Genomic DNA, 24383 nt, shown 5'->3' with positions numbered 1-24383 from the left:
CTCTGGGCTGCCCTCACACAAGATGTCCGCAAAGATACCCTGGAGTGTCACCTTCAGAGTCTTATCAGGGACAGATTCAGGCAGCATTTTAACCCGTACGTTGACCCTATGGGACCTGTTTTCCAGATCTACTTGGAGATCGAGGTTCCTGGTGGCAACATCCAGCCTCTCTATAGCTTCACTATTTGCTGCATTGTCTTTATCTACTTCTTGGAGGCCTTTCTCCAGGATATCAGTCCTCTCCCACAGTTGTCGCATCTCTTGCTTCAACTCCCCCACGGCTTCGTTCAGGTCTGTGCGCATTAACTGAAACTGTTCCTGGAAAGTCTTCGCTAGATTGGCTTGCAAGGTATGTAGCTCTCCAATGAACTCTTGTCTGGGCATATTTGCCAAATCCTCAGCTCGCCTTGGCGCAGGTTCCTCCCCTGACGCGCCCCCAGGGCCTCGGACCCTTCCCTCGAATTTTGCGCCGACCACATGGCCTGGAGGGTACCCGTGTTATCCCCAGAGGCCTGTAGATGCTTCCCTCCTCTTCCCCTAGATTTCGTGGTCATACCGGCCACCTCCTCCCCACTGGCCGGCTCCAGCCCAGGTGCACTTCACCGACCTCTTCCAGCAGCAGGGCCCGGGTCAGGGATCAGGCCCCGGCAGCCGCCCGCACAGGCAACCTCCGCCCCCTAGTTCCTGGGGGACCCGTAAAGCAATCACAGGGGCTTTGCCCGCTTGCCTCCTCACACACCCCCCAGGCCTGGCGCAGCGCAGCTTGATGCATGGATGAAGGGACTCCGCGCCAAACGCACCTCCAGTGAACGAAGATGGTCCTCCTGTTGTCTCTCCCGTCCCCCGGGAAGGCCGAATCCCCCCGGGCACTCCTCCTCACCTCCAAGGGGCAGGGGGAAGCAAGTCTCCAATTCTCCTACAATACGGAGCGGGCAGGGCAAGTTGATGTCCAACCGCTCCTCTCGGGTCGGCGAGGTCCAGTCCTCCGCCGCCGGCCGCCTCCTACACTGCAGAAAGCCCCGGAGATATGGCTCCTCTCCACGCCGCACCCTATCACCTACCTCTAGGATGTCCGGCTTCCAACTTCAGAATCCCCTCCGCCGGGCACGCCACGGACTCCGTCATCCCAGTCCGCCTCCACTCACAGGCCGCTTCCTCCAGGGGGGGGTCGGGGCGCCGAGTCCCGCAGCCCGGGGATCCGCCACAGGCCGCTTCCTCCAGCGGGGGCCGGGGCGCCGGATCCCGCAGCCCCGGGATCCGCTGCAGGAGTAGGCCGCCCCCAGCCGCAGCGTCCCACGTTGCCGGGCGCCGGCAGCTCTCCTCCTCCAAAAGCTTTCCGCAATACTGCTCACCGCAGGACGGGACACCGGCTGCTCCCTCCGGTGCGGCGAGGGATCTCCCCAGACTCGCGTCTCTCCGTACACCTTACGACTCTCACGGGCTGGCCTGGTGCCGCAAGCTCTGCCGCTCCTCCTCGCCTCACAGGTCCCGGTGCTGCTGTCACGCCTCAGCTTCCCCGGGGCATCACTCGCCACCGGGGCTCTCCTCCTCCCGCAACAGCCACAGGGGTCCGCTGGATGCTTAAACGATGTCCGTGAAGCGGGTGGTGGGCACCTTACATACGGACGGGTCCAGGGAGCGCCGTCGGCACAGCTACTCAGTGCCGGTGGCCATCTTGGAATCCAACAGAGAGGTATTTTATAACGTAACTTTTACAATGAATAAATCCCAAATCTCCTGTTTCCCTATGTTTGTAACCCCATCCCAACCCCCTCTCGACCCGTTTTAACCCCTTACCCTAACTCCATATATATATTTAAGAAAAATGTAGTATTTTTTAATTGTAAAAGTTTTCGTTATTAAATATCTCTGTTTTTTATTCTATATAATCACTGGATACCATCATGCCGATACACCATTGGCTGACTGTGTGGCCAACAAAGTACTCACCCAATTAATGGCATGCACTGCCTTCTGATTTTCCTCTGCACTCTTCATGGTTTTTGAATACCAACCATAAACGCTGCTGCTCGGTTTCTTATTCCTAATCGTTGTCACAACTCCACACAGTTTGCCGGCTTGCTCCATTTATAGTGGTAGCCACCTGTGGCCCCCTGCTTACCTCACATTTCCCTCACACTCTCCTCACCTCTTACCCCTGTCAATTCACTCGTATCCCTGCTGGCGTCTTCCTTCTGTTACAGTGCACCTCTCCCTGCTCTCAGTTTCAGGACATCCTCCTTATCCTTCTCAAGGTCTGGTAAACCATATATAACACAGCACTTCAGACCCTCAAGGAGCGATTGTGGAAACCTCATGGTCTCTTCCTCTGATGTCATTGCAGTGTATCTACACTTACTCTCTGGTCATGCACCCTGCCAATTTTTACGATTTGGAAACGACCTTTCTGCCTTTGTCGAGAAACTGTCTGTTTATCTAGTCTTGTGAATGTGAAATTGGAAAAAAGACAACATACCAAGATGCATTCACTGTTAAATCCTGGGACCTGCATACGCAATTCCCTCTCCCTTCTTCTGGTATGAGGGGTAGCATGATGACTATCATGGGCAAAAGAGGCCACATACCGAAGGCCATAGAATGCTAAGGCTGGCCAAGCACGCCACAAGCTGCACACAAGTGCGCACAGGGGCTGACAGGCCCCAGCGGCCATAGGAGGAAAGACACAAACAGGAGGTATGTATATGTATTTTTGTGAATGTGGCCACATGCTAAATGTGTTGCGGAGAAGGGAGGCGGAGCAAAAGGTTGTTCATGGGGTGAACCCCCCTGATTAAAAGTAAATTCCACCCAATTGGGAGAAGTTGAAGATGGGCAGCGGATGGGGGTGCAGAGCTCGGGTTGTAAATTCACTCCAAAATAGCAATTTCCCCAAATGTAGAAGGCCACACCAAATAGGCCTGAAAACCACAGCATTTCTGGTATGCAGTTTTCAACAGGCGGGATTTGGACATAGAACCAAAAGGTAAAAAACATTGTTCTCTATATTTTCAATGTGCATGTATTGTTCTTTTAAATGGCGGTATTACAACTCTTTAAAGTATAAAAAAGCAATAGGAGAAAAGGGGCAAGCATAATATATACATAAAGGAAATAATGGAAAATGCAAACAAAGAACAAATAAAGCAGAGTTGGGAAAAACCCTTTGTACACCATGCAATACAAGTAAGAGTTCCAAATATGTGGCGAAACAGTCCAGAGGTCATGTAATCACAAGCACTCAATGACGCATCTGAACCTGGAGACCAAAGAACACACTTGCCTAAAAAGTGGACGGCTCTGTTAATATGTGACACAACTTGGCCCTAGGCTGTATCTATGATGATTATGAGCACTTCAATAAGAAGCAAAAATATTGCAGAGGATGGGAACCTTGTGCTCTAAGTGGCTTCCAAGTCATAGCATTTCGAAGCAGCATTTTATACCATCCAAGACCTCTTTACCATCACACGAAACACTTAATGGAGAATGTCCAGAAAGCCCATTTGTGTTGAGATAAAGGCATGGATCAGGAGATGAGAGCTGTGGGTGCAATATACAAAGCAACTGCTTAATCAATGACTCTATACTAAGGCAGCATTTCAATAGGTCCCAGAGACAGCGCGTCACTGAGAAAGGGAAATGGAAAATTCACTCTTTAAAGAGTGGCTTACTGTACTGGGTGAAGGAATCAGACTCTTGGAGGACATTGTAAATTACTTTTATTTAAATGTTAAGAAAACGGGATATCTTTCCTTATTCTAAAGGTGTTTCCCTACTTATCTAAAGCTCGTCTGTCGTCAGAAGTCCCAAAGAAAGAAAAGTCCTCTGTTCAAATCTAGTTCTACGCTGACACTACTAGTAAACAACTAAGAACAGTTCCAGGAGATTGGCCTGATTCTCCTGATATACCAGATTTTTTTGACAACTTCTTTATATCAATGTCTTTATTCTGGAAGTTATTTATATAGCAGAATTTTCAGTAATCGCCTCTCTGTATTTCTCTTATTAACCCTTGTAATCCCTTTACAACATTCTTGGCCTTGATATTCTCTTTAGCGAAGTATTTAGGCCAGCCTTCCTCTTGATACTTTATCACTTGTTGGTTGGAGGTTTTAGACCTCCGACAGTCTATTGATCCAGGTTCTATGAGCTTGGTTGTGGCTTCTGCCCACCTGATATTTCCCCCACTGGCAGCGGGTCATCTTGTAAAGTGGTGGGGTGTAAACGTTAGTTTCAAAGTATTACTGTCATGCCTGCGCCATGGGCGCATACATTGGCGATCATTATGGACCTTATTTCCCATTTTCGAGACTTTGGTACTTCTCTATTTCTTCCAACAAACTTCAATAACCACAATGCACTTGGCTATAACCATCTATTCCTGGCTATTCCTATTGGTCATCATCGGAACTACAATCCTCAGAAGCCTTAGGGATTTGCTCTGCTTCCACCAGCTCAGGAACAGAGAGGGAGGTGGTCGATTGTCTGCAGGTGTGCTTAGCCAGGTGCGACCAATTAGTCTGTCTCTGTGCTGGGCTGGGCAGTATAAAAGCTGCTGCCTGCAGGGGCTCAGTCTCTTGCATTAAGAGTCCTTCCAGCACCTTTTTGCTTCGAGCTTCGTATCTTTGTATGCGGTTCTCCTCTGCATAGCAGCCGATCACGCTCCGCTGCTACCTTCCGTCCTTGCCTTCCAGGCTCCAGCCAAGCAGCCGATCATGCTCCGCTGCTACCTTCCGCCATTGCCTTCCAGGCTCCAGCCAAGCAGCTTATCACTCTCCGCTGCTACCTTCCGTCTTTGCCTTCCAGGATCCAGCCTTGCAGCCGATCACGCTCCGCTGCTACCTTCCGCCATTGCTTTCCAGGCTCCAGCCAAGCAGCTGATCACTCTCCGCTGCTACCTTCTGCCATTGCCTCCCAGGCTCCTGGCTTGCAGCCGATCACGCTCCGCTGCTACCTTCCGCCAATTGCCTCCCAGACTCCTGCTTTACAGCAGATTCACTCCATTGCCTTAAATCTACAGTCTTCATCCGCTGGGCTTCCAGTCTAGCAGCATTCTACAGTCCTCCTGCACCCTTCTACAGTCTGCGGCCCTACTCCTCTGGGCTCACTCCTTGCTGCCCGGCCCTTCTGGGCTCCTTGCCGTGCAGCCTGCTTCACTCCGCTGCCCTAAGCCCTATCCCTCTGGGCTTCCTTCCTCACAGCCCTGCTCCTTTTGGGCTAGTCCATTGCTTCCCTGCTTTTCTGAGCTTTCTACCTTGTACCCTATCGTCCTCTGTTATCCACATCAGTTTACCTTCATTATTTACTTTCAGATATTACAGTTCCTCTGTTTCCTGACTGCTGCTCCCTTGCTTTCTTACTTGTTTTCAACCTTCAGTTCTTTCTCCCTATCCAATCCTGTTATACGGCTTTCCCTTCATTTCCTTCTGCTAGTTTGCTATTCAACTTCCTTTTCCCTGGATTTATCTGTTAGTGTCTTCTCTTGTACTGTTTGTAAACCCCTTGTACAGAGCTTGTCTGTTGGTTTCCGTCAGGCAACCTCTGCCCTTTCCCTTGTCTAGTTTTTACGTTACAGACACCCATAGCTGTTGTTCCAAGCCATGAGCAAACAGTGTGGGCCTCTGTTATAGCAAACTGTGCAGAAGGTTAGAGTTTTCCTAAGGTTCGTGGAATACTCTTTTCCTATATCTGCATACACCCCAAGAGGGAATCTATCCTGTACCTTTCCCCTTACTACACTTGTCTACTCTTCGCTCTCCTTTCTTTCCGCTGTGTGTGATCTATTCTGTCCTCTTTACTTTGGCACAACCACCCAATCCTTCCTGGGTGTCCTGTGCCACTCTTAATAGAGTGCCATCCTTGACAATTACATTCGGGTAAGCAAAGCAAAAGAGCCAGAATCCACCAAACGGAGTATGGGAGGCTTATCCTTCATTATAAACATCTTGAACTGATGAGTGGAAATTGTGCACTTTATAGCAAAATTTGCAAGAAATGTATAATTAGATAACACCAGTCCCATAAGAAAGAAGCAGACCCCCAGGACTTGGCGGCAAATGATTATGCTGAAAATTACAGCATCTGATCGGCAGAAGACTGCAGTATGGCTAATGGGAAGGAAAATCAAAGTGTACAAGCGAACAAAGGGGGACTGAATAAGAGACTGCTGTGTCACAGCGAGTAGAATGTGGGCCCAAAGTGTGATTAGTATGCAGCCATAAGGGCAGCAACCTATGTGAAAGCCATGATTGAGAAGCAGAGTAAAGGGTGAGCAGGCGTCCCTGTTCAGGTTCCAATGTACATATCTCCTTCACCTACTCTCCTGTCTCAACTGCTTCCATTGTTGCCTCTCATCAGAGGCCTATGTGACTTCATTGGCATAAACAAGAACGTGTGCTTGGCATACCACATTATGCTGGGTTGAAGTCTGATTCATGTGCTATATAGAATTCAACATTTTGTTGCTATGCCATAAAACACGCTATGTGCTAACACCAGGTTACACTATAATCATAGGGCAATACAAATACAAAACTCCTTGGCCCTTGTTAAGGAAGCAGACTATGGAGAAGCTGATTTGCGACAATGGAATTCAAACTAATGAATACATTCTCTGTGTTTATGATCATTGGTTATCTTTTTTTTTTTTCTCCAGGGATGTCTGTTTTACCTATGATATTTACATATACTGTGGTTTTCCTTATGTTACTTTGCACGAACATGGAGCTGGAGCTCCCTGGTTCACAAAGGGTGTATGAAACTAGCAAATCAGTACTCTTGGATGTTTTGGAGGTGAAAGATGCACGGTTAAAAGCACAGACTCTAAAAGACCATATATGTTGCAGCGTGATGTAAGGAACTCATGTTGGCAACAGTAAAGCCAGACAAGTGATCACAGTTCAAGGGTGTTTATTAAACTGAATAGGTAGGTTGGAAAAATGCCTAATCTAAATCTAAGACGGGAGCAAGCTACGACCATCCAATAATAACAAGGCAGTCCAAGAGGTGTCTTGTCAAATAAAGAGACTACAGTTACATTCTCCGGTATCAGGACCTTTGGTGGGTAAGTCTTTTCAACAAAAAGTCTCTTACTAACAAATAATAACAAACAAAAGGTTCCTTTCAGTATGTACGTTGGGTGATTACTTTTCACCCCTGGATCCCACAATCCCCCTGTGGGGAAAGGAAAGGGCTGTCAGGTGTGTGTGGTTATTAATTGCCTGACTCTTTCCGAACCTTGTATCGCGACATGTCAGATAAACAGCGCTGGTGTTAGTTCATCGTCTTTCATGGTGTAAGAAAGTGTTTGTGTCAGAAAAGAGGGTGGGGGAGATGAACAAGTTACTCTCTTACCTAGTAACGTTCTTTCGATGGGATGGTCCGACGACATATTGCATATCTATGACAGGTAATCACCACAGCTGTGGCATCTACGTCCTGCGTCGATGACGTCGATACGCTGTCCTCGAGGGCCTCCGTCGAGCCGACGTCACCGGATGTTATAAGTAGGACGCCCGTAGCCTCAGTTGTAGTTTTTTCCCAGAACGTGTGGCACCAATCTTCTGCCAGTATGAACACAGAAAACCTTGCGGAAACGTAAGCTGAAATCGCATAAAAAATTCTGTAGCGGGGCAGGTAGGGAGGAAGCGATATGGAATACGTCATCGGACCATCCTATCGAAAGAACGTTAGCAGGTAAGAGAGTAACTTGTTCTTCGAGGGGATTGGGTCCTCCGACGTATTCCATATCTATGACAGACTCCCAAAGCAGTACCAACGTATGGAGGAGGGAAAAGAATTTAGAAGAACAAGTTACTTTCTTACCTGGTAACGTTCTTTCGATGGGATGGTCCAACGACGTATTCCATATCTATGACAGGTAATCACCACAGCTGTGCTGCTTCGGAAACTTTTTTCGGCGTCTGCGTCAATCAACTGCCAGTCAGACACAAAGCCTAGCGGAACGTAAGCTGCAATCGCAAAAGAAATTCTGCAGCGGGGAAGGCAGGGAGGGAGTGATATGGAATACGTCGTCGGACCATCCCATCGAAAGAACGTTACCAGGTAAGAAAGTAACTTGTTCTTCGAGAGGATTGGGTCCTCCGACGTATTCCAGATCTATGACAGACTCCCAAAGCAGTACCAGAGCAAGGAGGAGGGAAAGAATTTAGAATCAAAATTTAGAATGCCAATCAAATAGCAGAGCAAAGGACCGCCTTGCCAAAGGCCAGATCCTGTCCCCGGATGGAATCGAGGGAATAGTGATGTACAAATGTATGTACAGAAGCCCAGGTGGCTGCATCACAGATGTTGCGAAGAGGAACACCCCTCTGCAGGGCAGTAGATGCAGCCATACCCCTGGTAGAATGGGCCCGCAAGCCAGCCGGCGGGTCCTTACCCGCCAAGCGGTAACACTCCGAGATGGCCAAAATAATCCAGCGAGACAAAGTCTGTTTCGTCACAGCCTGTCCCAAACGCTTTCCAGCGTAACCAATAAAGAGTTGATCGTCCACTCTGACCCGGGACATGCGTGAAACATAAAAGCTTAAAGCTCTCCTAGGATCAAGCCTATGGAGCCTCTCCTCTTCCTTACCAGGATGCGGAGGAGGATAGAATGCCGGAAGAACAACCTTCTGGGCCAAATGAAATTCCGAAACCACCTTCGGAAGAAAAGAAGGACGAACTCTAAGGACAACCCTGTCCTTATGAAATACAGTGAAGGGTGGCTTAACTGAAAGTGCCTGTAACTCACTCACTCTGCGAGCGGAAGTAACCGCAACCAGAAACACAGTTTTCAGAGTTAACAGCCTCAAAGGGCAAGAATGCAAAGGCTCAAACGGAGCACCCATAAGAAACTTAAGAACAAGGTTTAAATCCCAACCGGGCACCAGGAAAGGTGACGGAGGGAACACATTAGTGAGCCCTTTCAGAAACTGTGAAATTAAAGGGATTTTAAAGTAGGAACACTCTTCAGACGACCGCTTAAAGATGGACAGCGCCGCCAGGTAACCTTTAATGGTACCCACTTGCAAGCCCCTGTGGGCCAAAGAAAGTAAAAAGGACAGAACCATGGGGATGTCACATGCAAAAGGATCCACATTCTGAACTCTGCACCAGTCGCAGAACTTACGCCAACGGCAACGGTACAGAGACTTTGTTGCTGGCCGTCGGGCCGAGAGCAACACCTCCATCACGTCTTCAGGGAGGTCCCAATCCTTATACCTCAACCTTTCAGAAGCCAAGCGTGAAGGTTGAGGGATCTGACCTCTGGATGGAGAACCTGACCCCCCTCCCGTGAGAGCAGATCGTCTCGGTAGGGAAGACGACGTGGAGGGCAGATGGACAAGTCGAGAAGGTCCGGGTACCACGTCCTCCGAGCCCACGCCGGAGCAATGAGGATCATCCGGGAACCGAACTTCCGTAACCTCCGCAGCACTTGCGGGATGACAGGGACTGGAGGAAACTCGTACAGCAGCGGAATGACCACTCCACCACGAACGCGTCTCCTAAGGCTCCTTTTGGAGGAAATTCCTGCGAGCAGAACCTCTCGCACTTCCGGTTGACACTGAAGGCGAAGAGATCCACTTGAGGGGTCCCCCAAAGAGTAAGATCTCCAGGAGAATCTCCTGAGACAACTCCCACTCGTGAGAGATCGTACTCTGCCTGCTCAGAGCGTCCGCCGTCACGTTTTCGTCTCCGGCCAGATGAACTGCCGAGATCGAAACTTCCTGCTGGATGGCCCAGAACTCGAGCTGCATCGCCTCCCTGCACAGAGGGAGTGACCCTGCCCCCCTCTTTTTGTTGAGGTAGTGCATGGCCGCTGTGTTGTCCGTCAGGATCAGGACATTCTTTCCTCGCACAGTCGGCAGAAAAGCCTTCAGGGCTAGCCTGACGGCCCTCAGCTCCAACAGATTGATATGGAGTCTGGACTCGGACAGAGACCAACGACCGCTGACCGTCAGCCCGTTGGCATGAGCTCCCCATCCCGTGAGGGATGCATCCGTCACAATCGTCACCTCCGGCCAGGGAAGCCAAAATGGAGCCCCCTTCATCAAGTTGCCTTCGACGGCCCACCACAGAAGGTCCCGGGCGACCGAGGGCGGCACCTGAACCCGGTCCGACATCCTGCCGGAGGACTGCGACCATTGCATCTTGAGTGCCCACTGCAAAGATCTCATCCGCAGGCAAGCCTCTGGCACCAGAAGAATGCAGGATGCCATGAGGCCGAGCAACCTCAAGAACTCGAACGCTGGGAGCGTCTGGGCATGCTGAAACTTGTGCACCATCTGCTGAATGTGAAGAGCCCTCACCTGGGGAGGAAAACACTGCCCCGGGAAGTGTCGAGCACTGCTCCGATGTACTGGAGCCGCTGTGTTGGCGTCAAATGGGACTTCTTTAAATTGAGGGAGAAGCCCAGCCTGTGAAGGGAGTGGCAGGTGACGGACAGATGATCCAGGACTTGCTCGGGAGAGCTCCCCCTGATCAACCAATCGTCCAAGTAGGGGTAGACGTGAATCCCCCCTTGCCTGAGATGCGCTGCCACCACCACCATGAGCTTGGTGAAAACCCTCGGGGCGGAGGTCAATCCGAACGGCAGGACCCGAAACTGAAACTGCGAGTCGCCAACCGCGAACCTCAGGTACTTCTTGTGCTTGGGATGGATCGGCACATGGAAGTAAGCATCCTTGAGGTCGAGAGACACCAACCAGTCCTGAAGCTGAAGGGCCAGGAGGACTTGAGAGAGAGAGTAACCATCTTGAACTTGTCCTTCCTGAGGAGTTTGTTCAAACCGTGCAAACCCATGATGGGTCTCAATCCCCCGTCTTTCTTCGAAATCAAAAAATAAGGGGAATACCATCCCTTGTTCCTCTCCGCTACAGGCACCAGTTCTATGGCGCCCTTCTCCAGCAGGGATTGAATTTCCTGCGCAAGGAGCGGATCCGGACTCTGTAAAGAGAGGTTCCCCGGTGGATTGTCGCGAGGCCTGTGCCGAAAAGGAAGACAGTAGCCGTGGGTTATGATCTCCAGAACCCACACATCTGAAGTAATGGCACGCCACTCTACAAGATGCTGCGCCAGCCTTCCCCCAACCGGCGAACCATGGGACATGGCCTCATGACTGAGTGGTAGCGGCTGCGGCGTTACCTGAGGGCAAAGAGGCAACTGCCCGAGCGGCCTTGGCACCACGGGTACCCTGTCGTCCACCTCTGGTACCCCTGCATTGGCCTCTTTGACTGCCAGCTCCTCTCGCTTTACTGAAGGACGAGTAATAGCGAAAGGAACCACCCCTCCATTGCTGTCCCCTAGGACAAAAAGGCGGAGGTTGGCGAACTGCAGCGCCCAACGACTTCGCTGCAGCTTTTGAGGTCTGCAACCTCTCAAGGCTCTCGTCAGCCTTGCTGCCAAAAAGGTGTTCACCGTCAAAGGGCATGTTGAGGAGCCGGGACTGCACATCAGGAGCAAACCCCGACTTCCGCAACCACGCAAACTTGCGTATCACGGTGCTCGCCACCATGGACCTGCTGACGCATTCAGCCATGTTCAAACCCGACTGAACGGACTCACACATGGCATCCTTACCATCCTGGACCATAGCAAGGAAACCATCCCGTTCGTCCCCTTCGGGAATATGTTCAGCCGCTAACGCAACACAGTTCCACAGAGTGTGTGTGAAACGAGACAAGGCACAAATGGAGTTGGCCGCCTGAAGCGCCATACCACCAGAAGAAAACACTTTCTTCGCCCAGCCATCAAAACGTTTGTCGTCCCTATCAGGAGGGATGGTAGGGTACGACGCCTGCTTTGCCGGGGCCGTGGCCGCCTGCACCACCAAACTCTCTGGAGTGGGGTGCCTGGTCAAGTAGCAGGGGTCGCTACTGGCTGGATGGTATTTTCGCGACAAGGACCTGCCCACTGCCAGGAGACTCTCCGGAGCAGTCCAAGCCGCCGCCACCCTTCTCTGTAGAGCCATATGAAACGGCAGTACCGGGTCAGTTGGGGGACCAACATCAAGGATGTCCGTGAGATCATCCTGCACAAACTCCCCTGGGGGAGCAGACCAACCCAAGTACTCGGAAACCCTAGCCATAAGGCGCCGGTACGAGGAATCGGCATGAGAGCCAGGCTCAGGCCTACAAAACTCCACCTCCGGAGAGGTGTCCAGTCCACTGGCATCGTGCAGTGACTGCCTCAAATCGTCAAACTGACTATGGCCCGAGACAATTTCATCTGGAACCTGACTAGGAACCAGGCCATCAGAATCCTCATCCGCCTCCGAAATATATTCCAGGTGGCGAAAAGAAGGCACCCGAGAGTGCTTTCTCTTAACTAGAGCCTTCCTAGGGGGTTCCCCCGTGCCACGGGGTACCTCCGACACCCCGGCCTCGAAAGGCGACGAGTGAATCGGCGCCGGCGTCGAGAGAACAGGCATCGGCGCCGAGAGGATTGGCGTCGACGTTGAGTAAATCGGCATCGACGTCAGATGCAGCGCCGCCAGCGTGTCCTTCGACGACCTGAGCGTCGACGGCTTCGACGACTTCCTTGGAGCCGGAGCCTCGAGAGAGCCTGTCGACGCCCTCGACGCCTCAGACGTCGATGTCTTCCTCGAAGACATCACAGGTGCACACGGTCTCGAACGCGTCGAGCACCGGGACCTGGAACGGGTACGTCGAGAACGAGTCCCCTTGTCCGAACGGGACCTCTCCCGTGACTCGTGCCGACCACTCTTGCGAGCGGTGTCTCTCGACCTCTCACGACCGACCCCACTCGGGGGCGCGGACAGCTTAGTACCCTGCGACTCGAGAATCGCCAGCATTTTCTTCCCGAGGGAAGCCCATTCCTCCGGCGTCGCACGGCTGGTGGGGTAAGCGACGTGCCGGGCAGAGTCCTCAGAAGAGGACCTGGAAGACGACCGCTGTCGGCGCTTCCGAGAATGCCTCGAAGAGGCCGAGGAGTGGCGAGACCGAATCCTAGAAGGAGACCCACGAGACTTCCGACGATGACGCGGAGAGTCTCCTCTCGAATCATCCGTCGAAAGCCCTGCAGACTTCGACTTCCGGGGCTTGGACACCCGACCTACCGACAACTTCTTCTTACGTTCACGTAAGGCTTTGGACGTGAGCGACTGGCAGTCGTTACAGTCATCCGTATCGTGGGCCTCCCCGAGGCACCAGAGGCAGGCGTCGTGCGAGTCCGTCACCGACATCTTGGACCCACACTCCCCGCACTTCTTGAAGCCCAGACGCGGAGTCGAAGACTAAGTAGAAGACATCTTCACACGAAGGAGATTCTCACAAAAACGAACAGGTTCGAAGAACCGAGAAGAACAGAACTCCAAAGAGTCGAGGCGTTAACCGAGATTCACGAAGCAACACGTTCACGGAAAAAACGGAACTGAGGCTACGGGCGTTGTGCGTCCTACTTATCACATCGGATGACGTCGGAGGAGGTCCTCGACGACGGCGCATCGACGCAGAAAAAAGTTTCCGAAGCAGCACAGCTGTGGTGATTACATGTCATAGATATGGAATACGTCGGAGGACCCAATCCCCTCGAATATAGAAATTTAGAATGCCCAATCAAATTGCAGATTAAAGGACTGCCTTGTCAAAGGCCAGATCCTGCCCATGGATAGAATCTAGGGAGTAGTGTCTTACAAAAGTATGGACCGAAGCCCAAGTGGCTACTTCACAGATGTTACGAATAGGAACACCCCTCTGCAGGCAGTAGAGGCAGCCACACCCCTAGTAAAATGGGCCCGTCAGCCTAACGGAGGGTCCTTACCCGCCAAGCGGTAACATTCAGAAATTGCCAAGATAATCCATCTAGACAAAATCTGCTTAGTAACAGCTTTCAAGCATAACCTATAAAGAGCTGATCGTCCACTCTGACCCGGGACATGCGTGAAATGTAGAAACTTAAAGCTCTCCTAGGATCCAGCCTACGGAGCCTCTCTTCTTCCTTACCAGGATGCGGAGGAGGTAAAAATGCCGCAAGAATGACCTTCTGGCTTAAATGAAATTCTGATACCACTTTCGGAAGAAAGGAAGGACGAACCCTAAGGACAACCCTGTCCTTATGAAACACTGTGAAGGGTGGCTTAACAGAAAGTACCTGCAACTCACTCACTCTGCGAGCGGAAGTAACCGCAACTAAAAATACAGTTTTAAGGGTTAACAGTCTGAAAGGACAAGAATGTAAAGGCTCAAAACAAGTACCCATTAGGAATTTTAGAACAAGGTTCAAATCCCAAACGGGCACCGGGAAAGGTGACAGTGGAAACACATTAGTGAGCCCTTTCAGAAACTGAGAAATTAAAGGAATTTTGAAATAAGAACACTCCTCAAACGAGCGCTTAATTATGGACAGCGCCGCCAGGTAACCTTTAATGGTACCCACTTGAAGGCCCTTGTTGGCTAATGAAAGCAAAAAAGACAGAACCACAGTAATATCACATGAAAAAGGATCCACATTCTTAACCCTGCACCAGTCGCAGAACATTCTCCAACGGCAACGGTACAGGGACTTTGTTGCAGGCCGTCTGGCTGAAAACAAACCTCCATCACATCTTCAGGGAGGTCCCAATCCTTATACCTCAACCTTTCAGAAGCCAAGCGTGAAGGTTGAGGGATCTGACCTCTGGAAGGAGAACCTGACCCCCCCTCCCGTGAGTGCAGATCGTCTCGGTATGGAAGACGGCGTGGAGGGCAGATAGACAAGTCGAGAAGGTCCGGGTACCATGTTCTCCGGGCCCATGCCGGAGCAATGAGGATCATCCGGGAACCGAACTTCCGTAACCTCCGCAGCACTTGCGGGATGACGGGGACTGGAGGAAACGCGTACAGCAGTGGGAAGGACCACACCACCACAAACGCATCCCCTAAGGCTCCTCTTCGAGGAAATTCCCATGAGCAGAACCTTTCGCACTTCCGGTTGACACTGGAGGCGAAGAGATCCACTTGTGGAGTCCCCCAAAGGGTGAAGATCTCCAGGAGAATCTCCTGAGCCAGCTCCCACTCGTGCAGATGCACTGCCGAGATCGAAATTTCCTGCTCGATGTCCCAGAACCAGAGCTGCATCGCCTCCCTGCACAGAGAAAGTGACCCTGCCCCCCCCCTTTTGTTGAGTTAGTGCATGGCCACTGTGTTGTCCGTCAGAATCAAGACATCCTTCCCTCGCACAGTCGGCAGAAAAGCCTTCAGGGCAAGCCTGACGGCCCTCAGCTCCAACAGATTGATATGGAGTCTGGACTCCGACAGAGACCAACGACCGCTGACTGTCAACTCGTTGGCATGAGCTCCCCATTCCGTGAGGGATGCTTCCGTCACGATAGTCACCTCCGGCCAGGGTAGCCAAAATGGAGCCCCCCTCATCAGATTGCCTTCGACGGCCCACCACAGAAGGTCCTCGGCGACCGAGGGCGGCACCTGAACGGGGTCCGACATCTTGCCGGAGGACTGTGACCACTGCATCTTGAGAGCTCATTGCAGAGATCTCATCCGCAACCTGGCCTCTGGCACCAGAAGAATGCAGGATGCCATGAGGCCGAGCAACCTCAAGAACTCGAACGCCGGGAGACTCTGGGCATGTTGAAACTTGTGCACCATCTGCTGAATGTGATAAACCCTCACCTTGGGAGGGAAACACTTGTCGAGCACTGCTCCGATGTACTGGAGCCGCTGAGTTGGCGTCAAGTGGGACTTCAAGTTGAGGGAGAAGCCCAGCCTGTGAAGGGAGTGGCAGGTGACTGACAGATGATCCAGGACTTACTCGGGAGAGCGCGCCCTGATCAACCAATCGTCCAGGTAGGGGTAGACGTGAATCCCCCCTTTCCTGAGATATGCTGCCACCACCACCATGAGGTGAAAACACTCGGAGCAGAGGTCAATCCGAATGGCAGGACCCGAAACTGAAAGTGCAAGTCGCCAACCATGAACCTCAGGTACTTCTTGTGCTTGGGATGGATCGGCACATGAAAGTAAGCGTCCTTGAGGTCGAGAGACACCAACCAGTCCTGAAGTTGAAGGACCTGGAGGACTTGAGAGAGAGTAACCATCTTGAACTCGTCCTTCCTGAGGAGCTTGTTCAAACCACGCAAGTCCATGATGGGTCTCAATCCTCCGTCTTTCTTCGAAATCAAAAAATAAGGGGAATACCATCCCTTGTTCCTATCCGCTACATGCACCAGTTCTATGGCGCCTTTCTCCAGCAGGGATTTTATTTCCTGCGCAAGGAGTGGGTCCGGACTCTTCAAAGAGAGATTCCCAGGTGGATTGTTGTGAGGCCTCTGCCGGAAAGGAAGACAGTAGCCGTGGGCTATGATCTCCAGAACCCACAAATCTGAAATAATGGCACGCCATTCAACAAAATGCTGCGCCAGCCTTCCCCCAACCGGCGAACCATGGGACATGGCCTCATGACTGAGCTGATGCGGCTGCGGCATTGCCTGAGGGTAAAGAGGCAACTGCCCGAGCGGCCTTGGCACCTCGAGTACCTTGTCTTCCACCTCTGGTACTCCTACGGTGGCCCCTTTGACTTGCAGCTCCTCTCGATCTACCAAAGTATGAGTAATATCGAAAGGAACCTCTCCTCCATTGCTGTCCCCTAGGACGAAAAGGCAGAGGTTGGCGAACTGCAGCATTCAACGACTTCACTGCAGCTTTGGAGGTCTGCAACCTCTCAAGGCTCTCATCAGCCTTGCTGCCAAAAAGATGTTCACCATCAAAGGGCATGTTGAGAAGCCGGGCTTGTACATCAGGAGCAAACCCTGACTTCCGCAACCACGCAAATCTGCGCATTACGGTGCTCGCCGCCATGGACCGGCTGACGCAATCTGCCATGTCCAGACCCGACTGAACAGCTTCACACATGGCATCCTTGCCATCCTCTAAGGATTCTGGTACTTGTATTTTTCGTACTTAATTTTTCTTGCAGGGGGCTGGAAACAATCATGGCATGGAAACAGCGCTTCTCGCCCTTAAATCCCATCTTATTCAGGGTATGGATGAAAGGTCAGATTGCCTTGTTGATGATTTTGGATCTTTCCGCTGCATTTGACCTGGTGGACCATTCGATTCTGACCACCAGGTTAAGAGAGAATGCGTCTTTTTCTGAAGAGGCCATTCAATGGATAGCTTCCTTCCTAAAGGATAGGCAAATCAGAGTTGCCAGTGAATTAGCAGAAGCTGATCCTATGCTCTTATTATATGGAGTCCCCCAGGGAGCATGCGTGTCTCTGTGTTTTTCATGTATGCCAATTACGCGGATGACACGCAATGCATCCTACCTATCTCAGGAATATATCAAAAAGATGAAGGCTTCATTAATGCAATCTATTTAAAGATTCAAAATTGGATGGTGTCCCAACGGTTTGGCCCTGAACAGTGCCAAAACTGAGCTCCTCCTTGTAGGTTCTCCAAGCAAATTGGATAAATTAGGAGTGGAATATAAGAATATTAACCTGGACAATTGTGCTATTAAAACTCTGTCCAAGGTTAAGACCTTGGACGTATGTCTGGACAGACATCTAAACATGAAGGCGCAGGTGAATAGCCTCGTCTCGTCAGCCTGTTATTTTTTTAAACTTTTCCACCATCTTCGCCCATTCATCTCTGAAAAAAAATCAGAAACACTGGCAAGAGCCATCATTGGCTCAAAATTAGATTATGGCTGTAGTCTCTTGGTGGGTATCCCCCAGACGGAGATCCATCGTCTCCAGGTAATCCAAAATGGGGCAGTAAAAGTAGTGAAGGGCCTGAGAATAAGACCATGTCTGTGAGGCCAGAAGGAGCCTTCACTGGTTACCGGTTGGAGAGAGAATTCGGTTCAGGTTCCTTCTGATCACCCACAAATGTATTGTTGGTCCAATGCCATCATATCTGAAGGAAGCCATAATCGTGAAAGACAAGGGAAGGTCACCGAGATCGGACAACTCTAATATACTAATTGTTCCCCGGCACAAGACCAACAAGACAAGGCAAGGGTCTTTTGAAGTAGCGGTCCCCACTGCCTGGAATGCCCTCCCAACTTCAATAAGAACGTTGGTCTCAACAGAACCTTTTAAAAAAAAAAAGCTGAAAACATTGCTCTTTGCTTAGAGCCGTGCTAGTAGTAACAACGGACAGCTCTTAGTTCTGCTGTATGTTTAGTTTTGCTCTGCGTTTGTTAGTCTGCGCCCATCAGACTTCGGGTACCAGGTGCGCATTACAAATTTCATAACATAACAACATAACATCCTGAACAAGAGCAAGAAAGCCATCCCGTTCCTCCCCTTCGGGAATACGTTCAGCCGCCAAAGAGACACAATTCCACAGAGTATGAGTGAAACGTGCTAAGGCACACACAGAGTTGGCTGCCTGTAAAGCCATACCCCCTGAAGAAAATACTTTCTTTGCCCAGCCATCAAAACGTTTGTCGTCCCTATCAGGAGGGATGGTAGGGCACGATGCCCGTTTTGCCGGGGCCGTAGCCGCCTGCACTACCAAACTCTCCGGAGTGGGGTGCGTAGTCAAATAGCAGGGGTCGCTACTGGCTGGACGGTATTTTTTCGGCAAAGACTTGCTGGGAGACTCTCCGGAGCAGTCGAAGCCGCTGCCACCCTTCTTTGCAAGGCCATATGGAATGGCAGTACTGGGTCAGTTGGGGGACCTTGGTCAAGGATATCCAGTCACCCTGCAGAAAATCCACTGGCGGCGCAGACCACCCAAGTATTCCGTCACCCTCGACATAAGGCGCCGGTACGAGAACTCGGCGTGTGTGCCAGGCTCAGGCCTACCGAATTCAACCTCCGGAGAAGTTGCGGACCTAGCCAGCTAGAAGATCTGCGTCAGCAAGGACTGGCGCAGCTCTTCTAGCTGGCTATCACCAGACATGAGTTTGTCAGGAACCTCTTCAGGAACCATACCTTCATCAGACCCTTCATCCACCTCAGAGATGTAATCCAGAGGCTGGAATAAATACCTGGATGAGGGCACAGCAAAAGGCTCAAATACAGGCCTTACTGACTTCTGCAGGGCCTTTCTCTGAGTTTCCACCGGTCTCCGGGGCACCTCTGACAAAGCCTCCTCAAAAGGCGTCGAGAGCGTCAACAGAATCGGCGTCGACGAAGGGGCGACAGCCTGGGTGCCGATGGCATCGACGGCTTCCTCGGAGGTAGAGCCTCAAGAGAGTCCTTCGACGGCCTCGGCGCCAAAGGCGTCGATGTCTTCTTCGAAGACCTCACAGGCTCCGACGGTCTCGAGGGCATCGAGGACCGGGACCTGGAGCGGGCATGGCTAGAGCGATCCACCTTGTCCGACCGGGACCTCGAAGGTGCCCGGTGATCGAGACGACCGCTCGAGCCCAAAGGCGTGTGAACAGCGTCTGTAGCAGGTTCCCTGCCGGCTCTTTCGACGGCGAGGACGAACGGAGCCCTGTGACTGAAAAATCGCCATTATCTCTTTACGAAATGAATCCCATTCCGCAGGAGTGGAATGCTTGTTGGGACAAGCAACCCGCCGACGGGGAAGGCGACCGGTGACGGCGCTACCTTGAGTGCCTCGAAGATGCAGAGGAATGGCGGGACCCACTCCGGGACCGAGACCCCCTGGACTTACGCCGACGATGCGGAGAGTCGCCCCTCGAATCATCAGTCGAAAGCCCAGTGGATTTCGACTTCCGGGGCTTGGCCACCTTACCGACAGAAAGCTTCTTCTTACGCTCCCGCAAGGCCTTCAATGTTAACGACTGGCACTCATCACAATCGTCGGTGGCATGGTCCTCACCGAGGCACCAGGGGCAGGCGTTGTGCGGGTCCGTCAGCGACATCTTGGAACCGCAGTCCCGACACTTCTTGAAACCCAGCCACGGGGTAGAAGACGACGAAGTCATCATGGAAATCTTCACAAACGAACAGGTTTGAAGAACTGAAAAAATAGAACTCAGAAGAACCGAGGCGCGCTGAGATCTCCGAAGCGAACACGTTTGCGGAAAAAACAGAACTGAGGCTACGCCGTTGTGCATCCTACTTATAACATCCGGTGACGTCGGCTCGATGGAGGACCTCGAGGACAGCGTATCGACGCAGAACATTTTCCGAAGCAGCATAGATATGGAATACGTCGGAGGACCCAATCCCCTTGAATTAGCATCTGGTAGGGTATATGAAATAGACAGGGGGGATTGTGGAAAAGGTTATGTTTTGTCAATGCAGATGGGAAATAATAACCAGAGGGACGTGTAAATGAATGACCGGTAGTATTCAGGTAGGCAACAGGAAAACAGGGATTCTGGGAGAGGTTGTTTCCTACTGTAACAGAGTTTGGGCTCTTAATAGTTTTGCCAGGGCTATAGGGTGGTTGGATTTTGATGAGGGAGATTCATTGGGTGTAAGGGAGGTTGAGTTGGCACAACCCATGAAAGTCTCAAGAAATTTGTTATCCCTTTGTTCTTTCCTGGTATAATACTGCGTCTCGCCTGGTAGATTCCCCTGACCGTAATCCGGGGCTCCCCTACCCAGGTGATCCTCCCTCGCTGGCCCACCCCCAGGGTTGGGATGTGAGAGACGCCAGCCCTTCCCTGGCCACCTGAATAAGGCATTCTCAAGGTCTACTCGGGAAAATACTCTCAGGTTTCTCACAGTGCACTTAGTGTGCATATGCTGGATGACTGTGCTGCAGCTCGGTCTTTCCCCCCTCTCTTTTTAGTACCATAATGTAAAGTGATGTCAGGGAAATAAACATGACTTCCTGAACACCTGGGAAAAAGGGGAACACTGTCCTGCTGATTACTGTAAAGAGTAAACACACAGCTATGGGATCCAACTGTTAATTTTCACTACCAAGACAGAAATCCTTGACACTCCTGTGTGACTCTGTTCCTAAGCCCTCCCAGCTTCAGAAGCAAATGAGAAAAAAACAGGTTCCACACACAGACCAAAACATAACATCACAGCAACATTCACTCAACCGGCTGTGCTACCTTTGCAGTGTTATGCTTTAGGATTCTTCACTCAAGTTTCAAAGAAGCCAAATTAGATCTGCATCTCCACTTCTGCTCATAATCAATGTATTATTAACAGTGCAGTCCATGTAGCACATGAGTTAGAGACAATAGTGTCCTCTACAGCAACATTGACACATTTAAGATACATGGTTGGAAACAGAAAACTCAAAACATTTCCATAGGGGGTAAAGTGAGATTGCAGTCCGTTGTCAACAAACTAAGAAGCAGTTGCTCCCTTAAACAACCACGCCCCCTCCCATTTGTTGACGCACATGGTCCTAGCTCTAGTCTCAATTCTCCGCATTCTTTGGCAAAGGTATGCAGCTTACTATTATCAATGATTAGATGGGTGTGTCAAACAAGCTGCCATCAAAGAAATTCAATATACAGTTTTCAATGTTGTATTTTTACTGAGGGCTTTGTTTTCTTGAATGCAAAGCATAGACCTACTGAGATTTTGGAAAAACACTGACGCGCCCTTTCCCTTCCAAATTAGTTTGCCCTCCCCAAGCCCCATTCCACTCAGGAGCCGTTTATTTGTGCATTTCACAAAGTTTGTAATGGGAGCAGTAATGGCACACTGCTCACTGAGCCAGCCAGGTCACGTATCATCAGACCTTGTAAGTGGTTGGTGGGGGACATGGACAACACAATGCAGTGTAAAACGGTTGCAAAAAGTAAGATTCTGCAAGTCATAAGCCGGCAACACTACTCACATTGCAGTGGGGCTTGGATAGATGATGAAGAACAGGGTAGAGTAGACCTTTCTCGCGTGCATGACTCTGCACTTGTCTCTGAGGAAAATTGTGTTATCTATACAATACCAAACAGGGAAATTGCGTGCTGGTATATCTGCAAACGTCTGCATCCTGCATTACAGAAAGTACCTAAACCTATGCTGAGTGATGCTCTAATTTCAAGAAACGTTTATCGAATTTATGAGGCCGGGTGACTAAGCTGGGGATGCCGTGGCTGGCTGGCTAAATGGGCCTGTCAGAGACAAAAAAAAAAAAACAGATATATTGTTTGAGAAAGGGGAGGCGATCAGGTCATCTCTTTACTTACCATAGTCACGCACAATACATCAGTAGTTCTGCGATATCTACTAATTTGGCCTGCTTCTCAGTCTTCTGTTGAACGTTCTAGCACGTGCTGGGTGGGTCATCCTGCAGCTCTCATGCTCAAATGTGGCTGAGCAACACCCCAAATTAAGTCACGAGGTGAGGGCAAGTTGAAGCAGGACTGGAAACCAGACACCCCCCCCAGCATCCAACAGCTCATGATGACAAAATAAAATCACCCCCTCTGTCTCATCTCTTACCAGACTGAGATGGGGCCAACAAATTCTGACCCAACCCCAGCCGATATGAGAGACAGAGGGGCTGGATCAAGAATGACCTATGCCTTAGGGGTGTATTCAGTTTAACGCGCACCCCGCCCCCCCCCAGGTGCCCAATGGAGGCTGTTTTGGATTGATGAAAGATACTGCTATCGCTCATGAACATGGTGGTGGTGGCTTTTTCGTAGGGCACCGCACATGCCGCCCTCATAGGCCAGCCGCTCCTGATTTTCCCATTTATGGATTCTCTCTTTATTGCCACTTTCTGTACTTGACAAACTTGATGCGGATATAGTACTTGCCCTTTGTAATTAGGTTCTGGTTTGGAATCTTCATATACTTCCCATCCATGATTATTTAATTCCCTGCTTCTCAGCTTTATACAGTTCCAATTACATAGGTTTACGTAAGTGACTCATTTTGAGTACTGGGATGAGTCCTTCTCATCTTCCATTTCCTCGGTGACCTCCAGCTTCTCCTGTCCTCCACGTTACCGCTCTGCAGGCTGGGGAAGATTGCGGGCTCTTGCGGTTGCTCAGGTGCTCTTCTCAGGTACTGGGTTTCTCCTTCCTTATCTTCGTCGCTCCCTCATCTCCAACTGTCATCCTGCCGTATGCAGAGTGGGCGATTGGGAAGCTATTCGCGCTCCCATGACTCCTTCGTTCTGCATGCTTGTTGGTTTCCCGTTCTTGGCTTTCCTTACGCTGTACACAGGCTTTACCGCTTTGAAGCTGCTCACCCTTCCAGTTACCTTCTGGGAGGGTCTCATCGTGTTTGGTTGGGCACCCTTCTCACCATGGTAGAGACATGGTCTTGCCACCACCTGCAGCAGGACTCTGCTTTCATGCAGTACAACGGTTCTCCCGTTGTTGGATATGCCGGGTCTCCAGAGTCTCCCTAGGTCATTCAGCCGCTCTTCAAAAAGTCGCAGGCTCTGCGAGTGTTCTCTGGTCTGCCTGCTCCAGGCTTGCCCACGTCAGGGGACTTCCCCGGCGTAGGATACTCCCTGCTTCTCCAACTTCCTCCACTCGTCCCAGTTAAGTATGCATGACCTCTTTAAGAGATATTCTCATTTCCTTCTTCATGCCGATTGGTTCCAGCATTACTTTCAGCCAAACAGGTATATGGCACATTAATCTCTGTAGCAAACAGTGCCATATATGCTACTATGCGGTGTGGCTTAGGGAGTTCCTCACAGGAACGGGAGCACTTGTCACCTAAGGGGGAGTCTCTCCCAGTGAGGTCTGCTTGCCCAGACCTCTAGGGAGGGTTTTGTGGAGAAGGCTCACCTCCCTAATCTCAAATCCAACGTTTTGTCTGAATCTGGGGGTCTTCAGAATACATTCGTAAAGAGCGGTATTCTGATGCTATTGTGTGTGCATCTTTCATCATACCTTCCCCCTTTTCCAGTAGGAAAGAGTAGAGGAAATGCTTGTGCTTCTATACTTTTCTTCCATATGCTGAATGGAGATCCTTTGGCTTGCCACATTTGATATGTTTCTAGTGCATCGTCTATGGTGTCTTTGGAGTGCAGTGTGTGAATTGTATGCTGGTCTAAAATATTGGATGCCCTAATAGGATCTACAAGTTCAAATTAGCCAGTTGCTGATGAATCCTAAATTATTTAGGTGGTTTCCCTTAGGTTTTGTTCAATGTTTATTTCTTTGTAGTACTCACTGTTCTCTCTAAGATATTGTAGGGCTTCTCTAACTTTGTTTAACTCTACTAGTTGGTGCCATATTCTTTTGTCTTTCGTTGGTACACCATCCACTATGATAATCAAAGATTGATATATTGGCCGTTGCATTCCTAGAGTGTCTACATTTTTTTAAAGATCTAATTGCAAATAAACTACTTTGCCACGAATACCTTTCAGTAACTCAGAAGGAGGCAACTTGTCCTTTGATTTGTCACATTACAGAGAACCTGAAGACTTGTTTGAGACTACAACTATTGCTGCAGTATATAACATATTTAGTTGTCCCCGTATTTTTGTTAGAACACAAATGCTAACAGTGCCTTTGTCAATTACAATAAATTATAATGCTCACGCAATCATCAATAT

The 24383-nt window shown here is 50.5% G+C and overlaps 1 protein-coding gene across 1 annotated transcript in view; it reads right to left on the bottom strand.

Moving 5' to 3' along the window:
* The window catches only part of DNAJC11 (DnaJ heat shock protein family (Hsp40) member C11), a 1722882-nt gene that overhangs the window by 95520 nt on the left and 1602979 nt on the right, over window positions 1-24383 (bottom strand). The window lies entirely within an intron of this gene.

Source organism: Ambystoma mexicanum, chromosome 8 (assembly GCF_040938575.1).
Source record: "Ambystoma mexicanum isolate Mex_15411 chromosome 8, UKY_AmexF1_1, whole genome shotgun sequence".
Lineage (NCBI taxonomy): Eukaryota > Metazoa > Chordata > Amphibia > Caudata > Ambystomatidae > Ambystoma > Ambystoma mexicanum.
This window is presented reverse-complemented; position numbering and strand designations above follow the sequence as displayed.